The sequence below is a fragment of the Temnothorax nylanderi genome, unplaced genomic scaffold (assembly GCF_030848795.1).
Source record: "Temnothorax nylanderi isolate EJ_2023f unplaced genomic scaffold, tnyl_v1.0 TNYL_tig0281_pilon, whole genome shotgun sequence".
NCBI lineage: Eukaryota > Metazoa > Arthropoda > Insecta > Hymenoptera > Formicidae > Temnothorax > Temnothorax nylanderi.
The window spans coordinates 172,083-185,389 of record NW_027249343.1 but is presented as its reverse complement, the minus strand read 5'-3'; the positions used below and the strand labels follow the sequence as shown (position 1 = coordinate 185,389).

Below are 13,307 nucleotides of genomic sequence, written 5' to 3'. Positions count from 1 at the left end.
AATCCAATAGGGGCCAAATCAAAGCGGTCACCAGTCTTACCCGCAGTCGAAGCGATAGGGAATTTTTATGAAATTTAAGCTTGTAGAGCACAAAGTGAACCCTCCTGGATATATGAGAGACATGGGAGAGGGAGAGGGAGAGGGAGAGGGAGAGAGGATACCTTTATGTTTGGAAATACGATCTCTGAAATAATGTGTTTTACTTGCTCTTTTTACCATCACAAACATGAATCTTTTCAAAATTAGATTTTAATATTGAAAACTACATTAAATAAATTATGTAATTTAATCATCCTTTTTGCTATAATTTTAACATTTATTAAAATATTACAATTTTTCTTAAATAATTATTAGGATTAATTAGATCAAGTATAGCCGAAATAAATAAATAAATAAATATGATAAGCGTGTACGAGAAGTATGTGTCATGTTTAGGTCTAAATTAAAAATATTATTTATTTTCTTTATCTTATTATATTCCGAGATCTAGCAGCGCCAAGTTTATTTTTTAAATTCAATTAAATATTAGATATATATGTACATTTAAATATCTCTTGGTGAGTTAAAAATAGTTAATTTTTTTAAAATGTTTATCAGATTTCTTCTTTGTATTTGCGTAATTTTCCAATTTTAATACTTTTTAAAAAAAATATTTTTAACATTTTTAAAGTTATAAAATGTTGAACAACACTTATTGTTCACCTAAACATTCTTCTTATGGAAATCAACACCATTTATGTTGTAATGCACAATTATTTTATATTTTTGATTGGATATATTAAAATAATTTTGGATGCTGTACAACAGTTTTTCATACTACATGCATTTGGCGACTTTTTTTACATTTTTTTAGAAAGATAATTGTTTAATAATATATTAGGAGTATAAAAAAGTTCTCGGCTTTAGATTTCATGAAATCGAAACTACATTTTAAATTTTAGTTATTCTCCCGCTCTTTTGCGGTTTGAAAGTGCTGACATATAGCTTTTCAAAATGCCACACAGTTTGGCATTTAATGCATATAACTTTACAAATCGGTTTGTTTACAATGGCAATGACAAAAGAGCATATTCGATTTTCCATCCACTTTGCGTTTCATTTGAAGAAAAACGCTGCTGAAGCCACTAAAATGATTTGTGCTGCATATGGTGAGAATGTCGTAACACATTCTACGTGTAAAAGATGGTATCAACGATTTCGCGAAGGAAATTTCGATCTTGAAGACCATTCGCGTGCTGGACGCCCTCCCCAATTTGAAACGGACGAACTGCAAGCATTACTCGATCAAAACACCGCACAAACTGAAAAGGAGCTTGCACAGCAGCTCTTTCTGTAAGTTTTCAAATAAAAATTGAATTTTGTGAAAAAAAGCCGAGAACTTTTTTATACTCCTAATAATTCTTTTTTTTAGTATGTTAAACATTTTTAAGCAATATATGATTTAAAAACAGTATGATATTTTTGTGCTTATATGTATTCTGCAATACCTATTTTATTTGTTTTAAGACTACGTTATTATCCATCCTTTGTGATCACGATATCTTTAATCATCTATTCCATTCATATAATTACAAAAATAATTTTGCTGTCTCTTTTTCCAAAACCCTTTTCTTTCTATCGCTCACGTATTCTCGCTCTCGCTTCCTCACACACGTTCCCTCACTTTCGCTCCTTCGTTCTCGCTCCTTCACTTTAACTCGAATATCTTTTCTTTTTCTACGAAACGCTACATGGTCTGACAATGAGTCATCTAGTGATAGAAAGAAATATAAAATAATCTTTCTCCCAGCCTGACTTATTGGCCTGATTTACCTGCAGGGTCAATAATAACGCTCGCGCATTCCGTGCATCGGAAATATTGTTTCTCACAATCAATCAGTTTTATACGTGCATGTGGATACGATAGAGACATTAGATAGAGTCATAGAGACGCTGGTAATATTTTGTCAACAATTTTTTTTAATGCAGCGCTAGCAAAAAACCTTGCTTGCATAGTATCTAAAAGGTGAAAGGGACAACGAAAAATGGTAACAACGTATCGGACTTTGCATCGTAATATCTCTGCTCGTAGGACAGGTAGACCAAAAATGAAAACATTTTTATTACATAATTCAAACCCAAGCTATCGATTGGGTCTACTCGGAACTTGATCGGTTCAACCGTTAACGAGATTCGATAATGTAAGGCTTTCTCAATCGTCGGTTCGCGTATAGATATACGGTCTATCTCACTGTGCGTGCACTGAAAAAAAATTTTTTTATCCAAAAAATATTAATTAGATGGCTACTAACAGTTTATTTACTTAATACATATATTTATTTAGAATTAGATATTTTTATTTAAATAGAATAAATGTTTACTTCAATTAAAAAATAATAATAATTTTAAGTAAATGTATATTTACTCCGTTATAAAATTTTTTCTTTCAGTATACACTTAACACGAAACACTACTGTACCTCTTGATATCTTAGATCGAGAAGAAGAAATGGCGTTTTGTCTAGAAGCTGAAGAAAGGAAATGTCTTTGATATATATCATTCATGCTCATAGTCGCACAATAAAGAAATCAAAGAGTCAACATTATTTAGGCTGTATTCCGTTACTCACTGCCAGTACTGAAAATCTATAGTATATGACGTAAACTATAGATTTTTAGTACTGCAGGCAATGAATATCGGAACGCAGCCTTAGTGTGTAATAATAAATGTATACTTGTGCACAAATAGCGTCCAAAACTGCTTACTGTAGCATTTATTACTGATGTGTTGCTTTTTTGCTTCCTCATAAGAGGAAGCTTTGTTTTCTTAAACTTCGTATATGGACCTTTGATCGCATATAAAACTAGATCTAATCAACCAAATGTTAATGAATTATATATGAAATAGGGGTAGAAAAGACCGAAGAGAAAATTGTTTTTTTTAGTTTTCGATGCCAATGTGTTCCTTATGTTCTAAAACGTCGAAATATCGCATTATTAAAAATATATTGGTGCGTGAACTGTTTCTTAGCTTTTCAAAAATGACTCTTTACTCTTGAGGCAATTTCATTCGTGAGTGGCCATATCGCGTCGTATTATTCGAAACGAGCGTCGTAGCTTGTCGAATAAATATCGTCGAAAAATAAATAAGGAGGCAATAAAGATCTACTACGTCAACTTGAAGCCGTTCGAGCGGATGCAGTTAAGCGTTAAATCCTTAGCATGTGCCAGGAATTGACAATTTCGTTTGCCATCATAAATATCGTAACTGGGCATGTATTATGGAACTTTTCGGAATGGATTCCGACCGGAATTGCTTAGTCATTTCCTAGATTTCTATTGTGTTTTCTAGGGAAAACGGAACAATTCCGATCGGAATCCATTCCAAACAATTTCATAATACGTGCCCTCTGATTACATTGCTATTCTAACAATGCTTAATGCTTCTGTATTCGTATCTTCTGTATATCTCTTTTCTCCTAGTGATAATTCAATAATAATAAATGTTTTAAAAGGTATATAAAAAGATTTTGTTTTGTATTATTGCCCTATTTTATTTATATTGCATTAACTCAATAACCGTATAAATGACGAATCTATAATCTTCAGGTTATTATCGTGAGAATTTGACTATTATCGAAATATGAGAAGTTATTCATGACTTATCGATCCTAATCGATGCTTAGAAGCTTCTTAGAATTCTCTTGCTAATCACTTTCCGTTCCGACATTAATACGAAACGTTGCCCGCAATTGAGTCACATAAATCTGCTTATCAAATTACAAGTAGAACGTCCCCACCAACTACATAATTAGACGAAAAAAAACATCCCAGTAAGCATATCTTCTGTCTTTCAGATTTTTCCTACAGCTCTCCAATAGGAATGCTCAGTTATATACGTCTATGGCTGCGGTCAACTTGACGCTACAAATGCTTCGAAGCATTCCTCTTCTCCTTTCTTTCAACGAAGAAAGAAGGAGAAGAAGAACGCTTCAAAGTATTTGTAGCGTCAAGTTGACCGTAGCCTATGTCTACGGGTCAAATAGAGATGTTCTTACCATAAAACTTTTGTAAAACATTTTTTGATATCTCAAATACTTTTCGAGATATATCGAGAAAATCAAAAAACCACTCTACATATGAGAGGTAGTTTCACCCCTTAGAATCATTTTTGGACCGCAACTGAAAATTCGTCTATTTTCTTCTCTCCCCCCTCTCTACATATGTGTAAAGTTTCATCAAAATTAAAATTTTCGCGAAGTTTCTTTTTAGTAATCGTCATGACATTTTACTATATGAAGATAATATTATATCATATACAGCTAATTTTACTTATCTCATTTAAAAAAAAAGCTAAAAAGTTTAATTATAATGAGACAGGCTGTTCTATTTTTATTAATTATTACTAATTATTTATTATTAATGACTATTTATTATTAACCCTTAAAGGACACACTACCTGTTTGAGACATAAAGTACACACTGGGTCATTTTGACCCAGCGCTACTTTGCGTAATTACCACAAACGGGGGATCGATTCTTTTTGGCTGAAATTAAAAGGGTGCATTCTTGCAACACTCAAAATGAATGTGAGATTGTTTGTGAAGGGTTATTAATAAAGCTTTATGGTTCAAAAATTCAAAATATGGTTTATAAACCAAAAAATTATTTTTTACGAAATATTCAATAACTTTCTAAATTTTCAATATTTTTACGTGAAAATTTAACTCTCTGGATTATATACTTTAAGGTAAAAATACGCGCGAAAGCTAACATTTCAAAAAAGGACCCGTGATTTTCGGAACGTTTGACGCGGACGGCAGCCAGACACAGCCGGACGCCTGCTGACTTACAGCGACTGTACCGCCATCTAGAGAGAGGTTAAAACTACCAAGAGGTGGCGCGACAGATCCCGATTTCAGCGTTTCAATGGTAGATAATGCGACACAATTTTTTTACTGGGTCATTTTGACCCAGGGTGTCCTTTAAGGGTTAATTACGTATAATAGCCCTCACCCGACGCAGCCGGGTCCGTAGCCGTCGGGGCTCTAAGTTTTACAAAAAAAAGAAAGTATTCGTTGGGCGCCAACCAATTTTTATAAAATTGGTAAAGAAATACACAATACAGCACTCAAGGGTGGATAGTTGGAGGGACCCTCAGATATGACTGAATTATTCGAGATATTTATATATAATTAAACCAAATATATCACATCAAATATATACTAAACATTATATAATTAAATCAGATTATGACTCAGGCAGGAGGATACAGATTTATTATTACTTACAGTCGCCAACAGGAATTTCTTATCGACAAATTCTTATTAAATATATATAGTTTTATACAATATAACTTCGATGATACAGCTTTCTATATAACTCAATCACTTTATTCAGTGATAATTTAGTAGTGAACGGCTATCCGACTAATCGGGAGAACGACTCCCGGAATTACAATATATGTACAGCAACACGACTTTCCGGAGAGCTTTCCGGCAATCCGGTACTCCGGCGAAGGCCCAGCATAGGCCGCTTTGATAGTTGGCGCGTGCGCGTCTCGTTAATTTCGCCGGTGGGCCTAATGATATTTGAGCAGCCCCGTCAATTTCCCGGCTTTCTCCGGCGACAGCTGGTTTGGCGTCCTTGTCCGCCTTATGGGAATCTAAGTGTAGCTGATATCGCTGTCTTCTTCTCGCTCTTACAATTGCTGGCACAGGTCGTTTTCCCACCGATAATTCCTTTTATATCGTATCTCGTCTACTTTAAGCTTTTCAAAATAATATGTTTCCTGCTTGCCTGAGTCACTCTAAGTATTAACACATTTATAGGTACAGAATAATAATATTATATATACGCCAAAAGAACTCCCGACGAGTCGGATCACGTCGATGTTGAGGGGAATATAATTATACTGTTACAATACTTTCTGAGATAATATAATAATGTATTATTCATTAATTTGTTAAAAAATGGTTGATCCATTTATTATCAACTTATCAATTTATCTAAAATATTCAACACAATGATTTACTGTCGAGTGTCTATATAACATTTAAAGATTGAATGCGAGTATATCTTAATGAAAAGTCATCTAAGATCACTGAAATCACTCAAGAGTGACTTGATCCTCGCAGCCAGTGTCGTTAGACTAGAAAGGAAGCACAGACCTTCGGCAGAAGCGGTTCTTCGATAGCCGGCTTATGTGGTGTAGGATAACGTTCCACAATCACGCGATGGCTCTCCACCTTTTAACCCCCGGGCTAAGTACGTCTTAGTTACCGCGCAGTGAGAGGTATCTCTTTTCTTTCTTTCTTTCTTCCTTCCTCCCTCATTCTTTCCCTTTTTCTCGCTTCATGCGGTAATTCTCCGCGCTCGTACATCTTCATTCGCTTCGTCATCTCTCTTAAACATTTTAGATTTTATCACAAAGTGCATCCTCTTGCACATTCTGTTTATAATCAACGAGCTTTCGTCGCGTCACGTAAAAGCGTGTCAGTATAAAATAAACCATCTCCTCACTTTTATTGCGCTTTTTACGAACCGATGTTCCTAAAATGGAATTTTCTGGCGGCAAGAAGCAACGCGTAAAATCTACGGAAACAAAAGATTTTTCACGATATTACACAGTGTATTGAAATTCCTAGAAAAATGAGTGGAAGTGATGTATTATACAATACATGTTTAGTCTCATTTTTTAAACGATAGACGATTTAAACACTGAAAAAATGCTTGGTTGTAATAATCCATGTTTGATTAATGTTACCAAGAACCTTGATGAAATAGTTTCAACTAAACGTATAGGTGATTGCAACAAAATAATTTGGCTAATGTTAACAAATAATTCTAGCAAAACCTGATATAATTTGATTAATATTAGCAAAGTTTAATAATTATTATCAAGTAATGATAAATGTAACCAACTTGCTTACTAAATAATTGACTGTCGGCAAACCAATCAGATAAGGCTTTTTAAGACAATTTAGTACTAATTACACAGGACCACAAAAAAAATTTTTTGAAAATCAACTGGGATCAGAGTAGGTGTTTCTTATAGATTTTGGGTCACTGAATCCGAATTTGTAAACCGTTTTGCTCCATCACGTCTAGATTTTTAGATAATCGAGAAAAATAGCGGAAAATCTGTGAAAATTGAAATAAACATTTAAAGAGAGAGCAAAAGTATAACATCAAAGAAAGAGAAAAAGTATAACATCAAAATGCGGTCGCAGAACTGATTTAAATATATTTTGGTAAGTTAAATAAAGTGCAAAAAAGGAGGATGTTAAAAAAGGGCCGATTTTCGCCCAAAAAGGTGTAAGTAAAAGAAATAGTGTTTTTTGTAGATTTTGATCTCCTGAATACGATAAAGCTAATAAAAAGTTCGTGGTGCTTGGGGAACACCTTGAAAATTGAGCATAAACGTGGTATATTTACAGAAATTCGGATGAGATATATGCTATATCATAAAATGTACTGCACTGAGAGAAATGTTTTGTTGAAACAACCAAAATTTTGTTACTAATACAAAAACTATTTGTTGATATGTGATCAAACAAACCGTTGGTTACCACGCATAATATTATTTTGTTGACTGTTTGGTATGATGTACAATAATCCTTTGTGGTAAAAAATTTATAACAATATTCAGAATTTATTGACATTGGTCTCTTAACTCTCTTATAAATCAATAAAACATTGAAGACGCTTTCACCGCGAAAGTTGGATTAATTCTCTGCCGAAATTTTTTATATTTTCTAAGGAAGAAATTTAAATTTGTTTTTAAATTTATTTTTTATAAGTTTGCTTTAACGATTAAATCATGTACTGAGATATATATATATATATATATATATATATATATATATATATCTTTATGGTTCGACATATGTCGGGACCAACCATAAGCGATGTGTACATATGTATACGTTGATGTACATCGACATCCTAACTTGTATTCCGGAAGTATTTTCTATATGTATAATCAAAATACAAAGATATATCAAAATTAAGCTTCCTTATATGATTTGTTAATTGTCAGTACCACTAAAAAATACATAAAAATCTGATTATAAGCAATATACATAACGTGAAATGCAATATACATGTTCTTGCAATAGCTATTTACATCGTATTTCGTAGTTAGTTATCGTTTGTACACATTATATAAACTATTATATAAAAAAGGGATGCTTTTCATGCTTAGTAATTTAATAGGACCGCGAGAATTTTAACTATTTCTCTAAGCTATCGATATATAATAATGTAAAAGATTATTGCGAGTTCAGTAAACTGAAAAGTTTCCGTGTGTCACCAATCTTCATCGTAAAATTCTACAATTTCTGCAAAATGATAGAAGAAAATCGTGAATTCTACAATAACTTTTACTTTTAATCAAGGTTGGGTAGTGTCTAGTTAAAAAGATAAAAGTTAAGTTAAAAAGTTAAAAAGTTAAATATTTTTAACTTAACTTAGTTACATTTTAGACTTTTAACTTTTAACTTAATTTAGTTACATTTTATCGGTAACTATTAACTTTTAATTTAACTTTCTTGAAGTAAACCATGCCATAAATAAAGGCGTCGCGAGATGCCTGCCTACAACTCTACATTTATAGTATAGGACCTTGATTCTCGAACTCAACTGTGAATTTGTTTACATACGAAACGGCCCAATACTGCGCCAGTACTGGTTGTTGCAGTTCGGGTACTGGCGTAGTACTGGCAACACTACTGGCGCGGTACTGGCGCCAGTACCGGATGATAACTTGGGCCCAATACTGGCAGACAGTACTGGCCCAGCCGTTGTCTACTGGTACTGTCCCAGTACAGGATTTATGATCGGTTTAGTACTGCGCCAATACTGGTTGCCAGGTGCCAGATTTCTGATACAATGCTACGTGCCAGTATCGAGCCAGTATCGAGCCGACACTGATTTCCGATATTCACCCGACATAAAAAAAATTATTTATTTTGAAATTGTATTACTATTTTTTAACTAAATTTGTTTCTTAAGATGCAGTCTATGATTATAAATATTTTCTCGTATTTGAAAAACACACTTACCTTGGTGGAATTCGAACTCGGGACCTCGGGACCTCTGGATCGTGAGCCAACTGCCTTACATGGTAGACTACTTCTTAATTTGATGTAAGTGTTATATACAATCTACATATGTCATAACCAGCGCAAATATATAATTTTTCAAAAATTATCTTAAGAAACAAATTCAGTTTAAAAAGAGTAATAAAATTTTGAATTGGATATATGATATAATATTTCTTAATGTCGGGTGAATGTCAGAAACCAGTGCCGGCTTATTACGAAATTTTGTGTTCGTAAATATATTTATAAAGTTAAAACATTCTTACACAAAAATAAGAAAAACCTTTCTTATGGCATCCTTAATAAATAATGATCGGGACCTCATCCGGTTAGCCCTAATAAATAAGTAGTTATGAAGTTAAAATATCCTTATTAAATCTTTACAAGGGTCTTACTAGACAAAAATAAGGAAACCTTTCTTATGGCATCCCTAATAACTAATGATCGGCGCCTTATGTTATGTAAGGCCATCCCTAACAAATTTTTACACGGGTGGCTGATAGAACCTTGGCCGGCAATTAACTGCCGTAGCATCGGCCAAGCGTTGGTCTTCATTGTAATGCCAGATTATTCTATATAGGTAGGCAGTCAGTTATTTGCCAGTGATGGCCCAGTACTGTCTGACAGAATGTTGGGCGACGTACGGCTGCCAACCATCGGCCAAGTGTTGGTCTTTGTTGTAATCCCGGATTATTCTATATAGGTAGGCAGTCAGTTATTTGCCAGTGATGGCCCAGTACTGTCTGACAGAATGTTGGGCGACGTACGGCTGCCAACCATCGGCCAAGTGTTGGTCTTCGTTGTAATGCCGGATTATTCTATATAGGTAGGCAGCCAGTTATTTGCCAGTGATGGCCCAGTACTGTCTGACAGAATGTTGGGCGACGTACGGCTGCCAACCATCGGCCATGTGTTGGTCTTCGTTGTAATGCCGGATTATTCTATATAGGTAGGCAGCCAGTTATTTGCCAGTGATGGCCCAGCACTGGCTGATAGAACCTTGGCCGACAATTGACTGCCGTAGCATTGGCCAAGCGTTGGTTTCATTGTAACATCTGGCAACTCCTATATGGGGGGCCATATTCCGTGTAGTGTGATTGGTTGTATGCTTCTAGAAGAATTGACCAATCACAAAGCTCAGAATGCCCCATTTCGTATACGCTAGTCGCAGCACTATTACTTATCTCCGTGAACGCACTAAACGCAGTATAGTCGATCTGGCTACTGGCTTCCACCTCTTTACAACAAACGCTATATTTAATAACTCGCTGGACCAGAACCGAAACGAAAACGTGATTATAATTGATCATATCATTCAACATATCGACTGATACATTTGCGACGGAAAAAGATTTCCCTCAGGCACTCAAACGTGCTTTTATACAATATAATACTTCGATACCATCTTCAGCTCATGTTGAACGGTTGTTCAGTGCAGGAGGACTCGTTTCCTCCTGCACTGAACAACCGTTCAACAATGAGCTGAAGATGGTATCGAGGTATTATATTGTATAAAAGCACGTTTGAGTGCCTGAGGGAAATCTTTTTCCGTCGCAAATGTATCAGTCGATATGTTGAATGATATGATCAGTTATAATCACGTTTTCGTTTCGGTTCTGGTCCAGCGTGGCGACAAAAAAATTTAACTTTTAACTTTTTAATTACTAATTATTATTAACTTAACTTTTAATTCAATTAATTTCATTATGGATTAACTTGTATCTTAACTAAGTTAAATTTTCAAGGCTGTTAACTTTAACTTAACTTAGTTTTAAAAAAAGTTAACTTACCCAACCTTGCTTTTAATAAACACGTCTTGCATTTCTATTCCGATTATACAATATTTTTTTATTTTCAGAAAATAGTATACACTGATTACAGAAATTATACGCAGAATTACTATTAATACTATTATTTCAAAAATTGTTGCCAGCGACGTATTACACTGTACAACAAAAAAAAGCACAAGAACGAACCTTGCAGCATTTGATAGCTTTTTGGATGCAGAAAACGATCCCGTTTGCCAAATTGTTCTTTTACGTCACGATTTTGAAATATTTGCAGTTAAAGTTGCAAAAATGAGCTATTTTAGTGTATTTTGGCATATTATAACTGCAATATGTGACGCATCGGAGAATTTTAAGCGCAATCAAAATTAAGTATGTTGTTAGAACTTTCAGTTCTTAAAATAAATTTTTTGTGTTGCTTATGGTTAAAAAAATATTAATGATTAACGTAATGTATATTGCATTAAAGTCGCAACTTACATATAGCTATTAAGGATCTATGAAATATTTTTTAATTAAACCTAAAGAGTTTTGCAGATCGCTGAAAACTAAACTTATGTCAAAGTTGATAAATTCAAAATGGCAAAGCCAATATGGCAGATATCAAAATTAATATAATGATCGAATTTTTACCTTTAACATCTGCTATAATAACTCTTCCATTTTTTAATTTATCTACTTTGACATCAGATTAGTTTTCAACGAACTGAAAAACCTTTTGAATAACATAATTAAAAAATACTTTATCGATCCTTAATAGCTATGTAAGTCGCAACTTTAATGCAACAGACTCTACGTTAATCATTAATATCTTTTTAACCATAACAAAAAAAGTCGTTTTAAGAGCTGACAGTCCTAACAACATACTTAATTTTGATTGTGATTAAATTTTTCCGATTCGTCACATATCGTAGTAATAATATGCCAAAATACACTAAAATAACCCATTTTTTGCAAATTTAACTGCAAATATGTCAAAATTGTGACGTGATAGAGCAATTTGCCAAACGGGATCGTTTTCTGCGTCCAAAAAACTATTGAATGCCGCAAGGTTCGTCCTTGTGGTTTTTCTTGCTGTACAGTGTAATGCATCGAGTAAAATATTGCAAGTTCTCAAGTAACCGAACGTATAGATAAAATTAATTAAGAAATATTTAAACTGAGCGGTCATGCTATTTACCATTGTACCGAGGAAATTCGTCCTCGTATGTAACGATACGTCGTAGAGTATAATTTTGATTTGGCTGTAAGTTTTTGGTATTTCGCGGTGCAGTACGTACAGATGAAATTAATTGGGAAATATTTAAACTGGTCGGTCCTGCTATTTACCATTGCACCGAAGAAATTGGTCCTCGTATGCAACGATACGTCGTAGAGTATAAATTTTGATTTGGCTCTGTAAGCTTTTGATATTTCGCGATGCAACATTTTCGCGAGTTAATCCTTAAATTAATTAAGACTTTAATCGACTATACTAGCAATGATCATAATTGTGGCAACGTTTATAATCGTCGTGACAAATCGTCACCCCGTTTCGACCATGGATTCGGGTCCTTCTAAAATTGATGTAATTTAGATGGTTATATTATAAGCATCCTAAAATTAATTATTTAGATAGGATACTTATAATATCTCGCGAAAATGTTGCATTACAAAATACCAATAACTTACAGCCAAATCAAATTTGTACTCTACGACGTATCGTTATATGCGAGGACTGATTTCCTCGGTGCAATGGTAAATAGCAGGACCGCCCAGTTTAAATATTTCCCATTAATTTCATCTGTACGTGCGGTTACTTGCAATATTCTACTCGGTGCATTATTCAAGGATTAACTCGCAAAAATGTTGCAATGCGAAATACCAAAAACTTACAGCCAAAATCAAAATGTGTACTCTACGACGTATCGTTACATGCGAGGACCGACTTCCTCGGTAAATAGCAGGACCGATCAGTTTAAATATTTTCCAATTAATTTCATTTGTACGGTACGGTTACTTACAATATTTTACTCGGTGCATTATTTAAAGATTAAAACCGAATAAGTAGCATTTACTTCACCAATCAATAATTAACCTAATTAAGACTTTAATCGACTATACTAGCAACGATTATAATCGTCGTGACAAATCGTCACCTCGTTTCGACCATGGATTCTGGTCCTTCTAAAATTGATGCAAATTAGATGCTTATATTATAAGCATCCTATCTGAATAATTAAATTTAGGATGCTTACAATATAAGCATCTAAATTTCATCAATCTTAGAAGGACCAGAATCCATGGTCGAAACGGGGTGACGATTTGTCACGACGATTATAATCGTTGCCACGATTATAATCATTGCCAGTATAGTCGATTAAAGTCTTAATTAATTTAAGGATTAACTCGCGAAAATGTTGCATAGCGAAATATATGAAAAACTTACAGAGCCAAAT

The 13,307-nt window shown here is 34.0% G+C and overlaps 1 protein-coding gene and 1 long non-coding RNA gene across 2 annotated transcripts in view; both read right to left on the bottom strand.

The window, feature by feature from the left end:
• Positions 1-5,199: 5,199 nt before the first annotated feature.
• Positions 5,200-13,307, bottom strand: part of Urm1 (Ubiquitin-related modifier 1) — a 53,717-nt gene continuing 45,609 nt past the window's right edge. The window contains exon 6 of the mRNA XM_071719167.1: positions 5,200-6,572. The gene's annotated coding sequence lies outside the window, so the exon portion shown is untranslated. The remainder of the gene's footprint in view (positions 6,573-13,307) is intronic.
• On the bottom strand, positions 8,414-10,457 carry LOC139780502 (uncharacterized). The gene is made up of 2 exons (XR_011720259.1): positions 10,082-10,457; positions 8,414-9,588 (listed from the first exon to the last, which is right to left on the bottom strand). It is a non-coding gene; the product is annotated as an uncharacterized lncRNA (long non-coding RNA).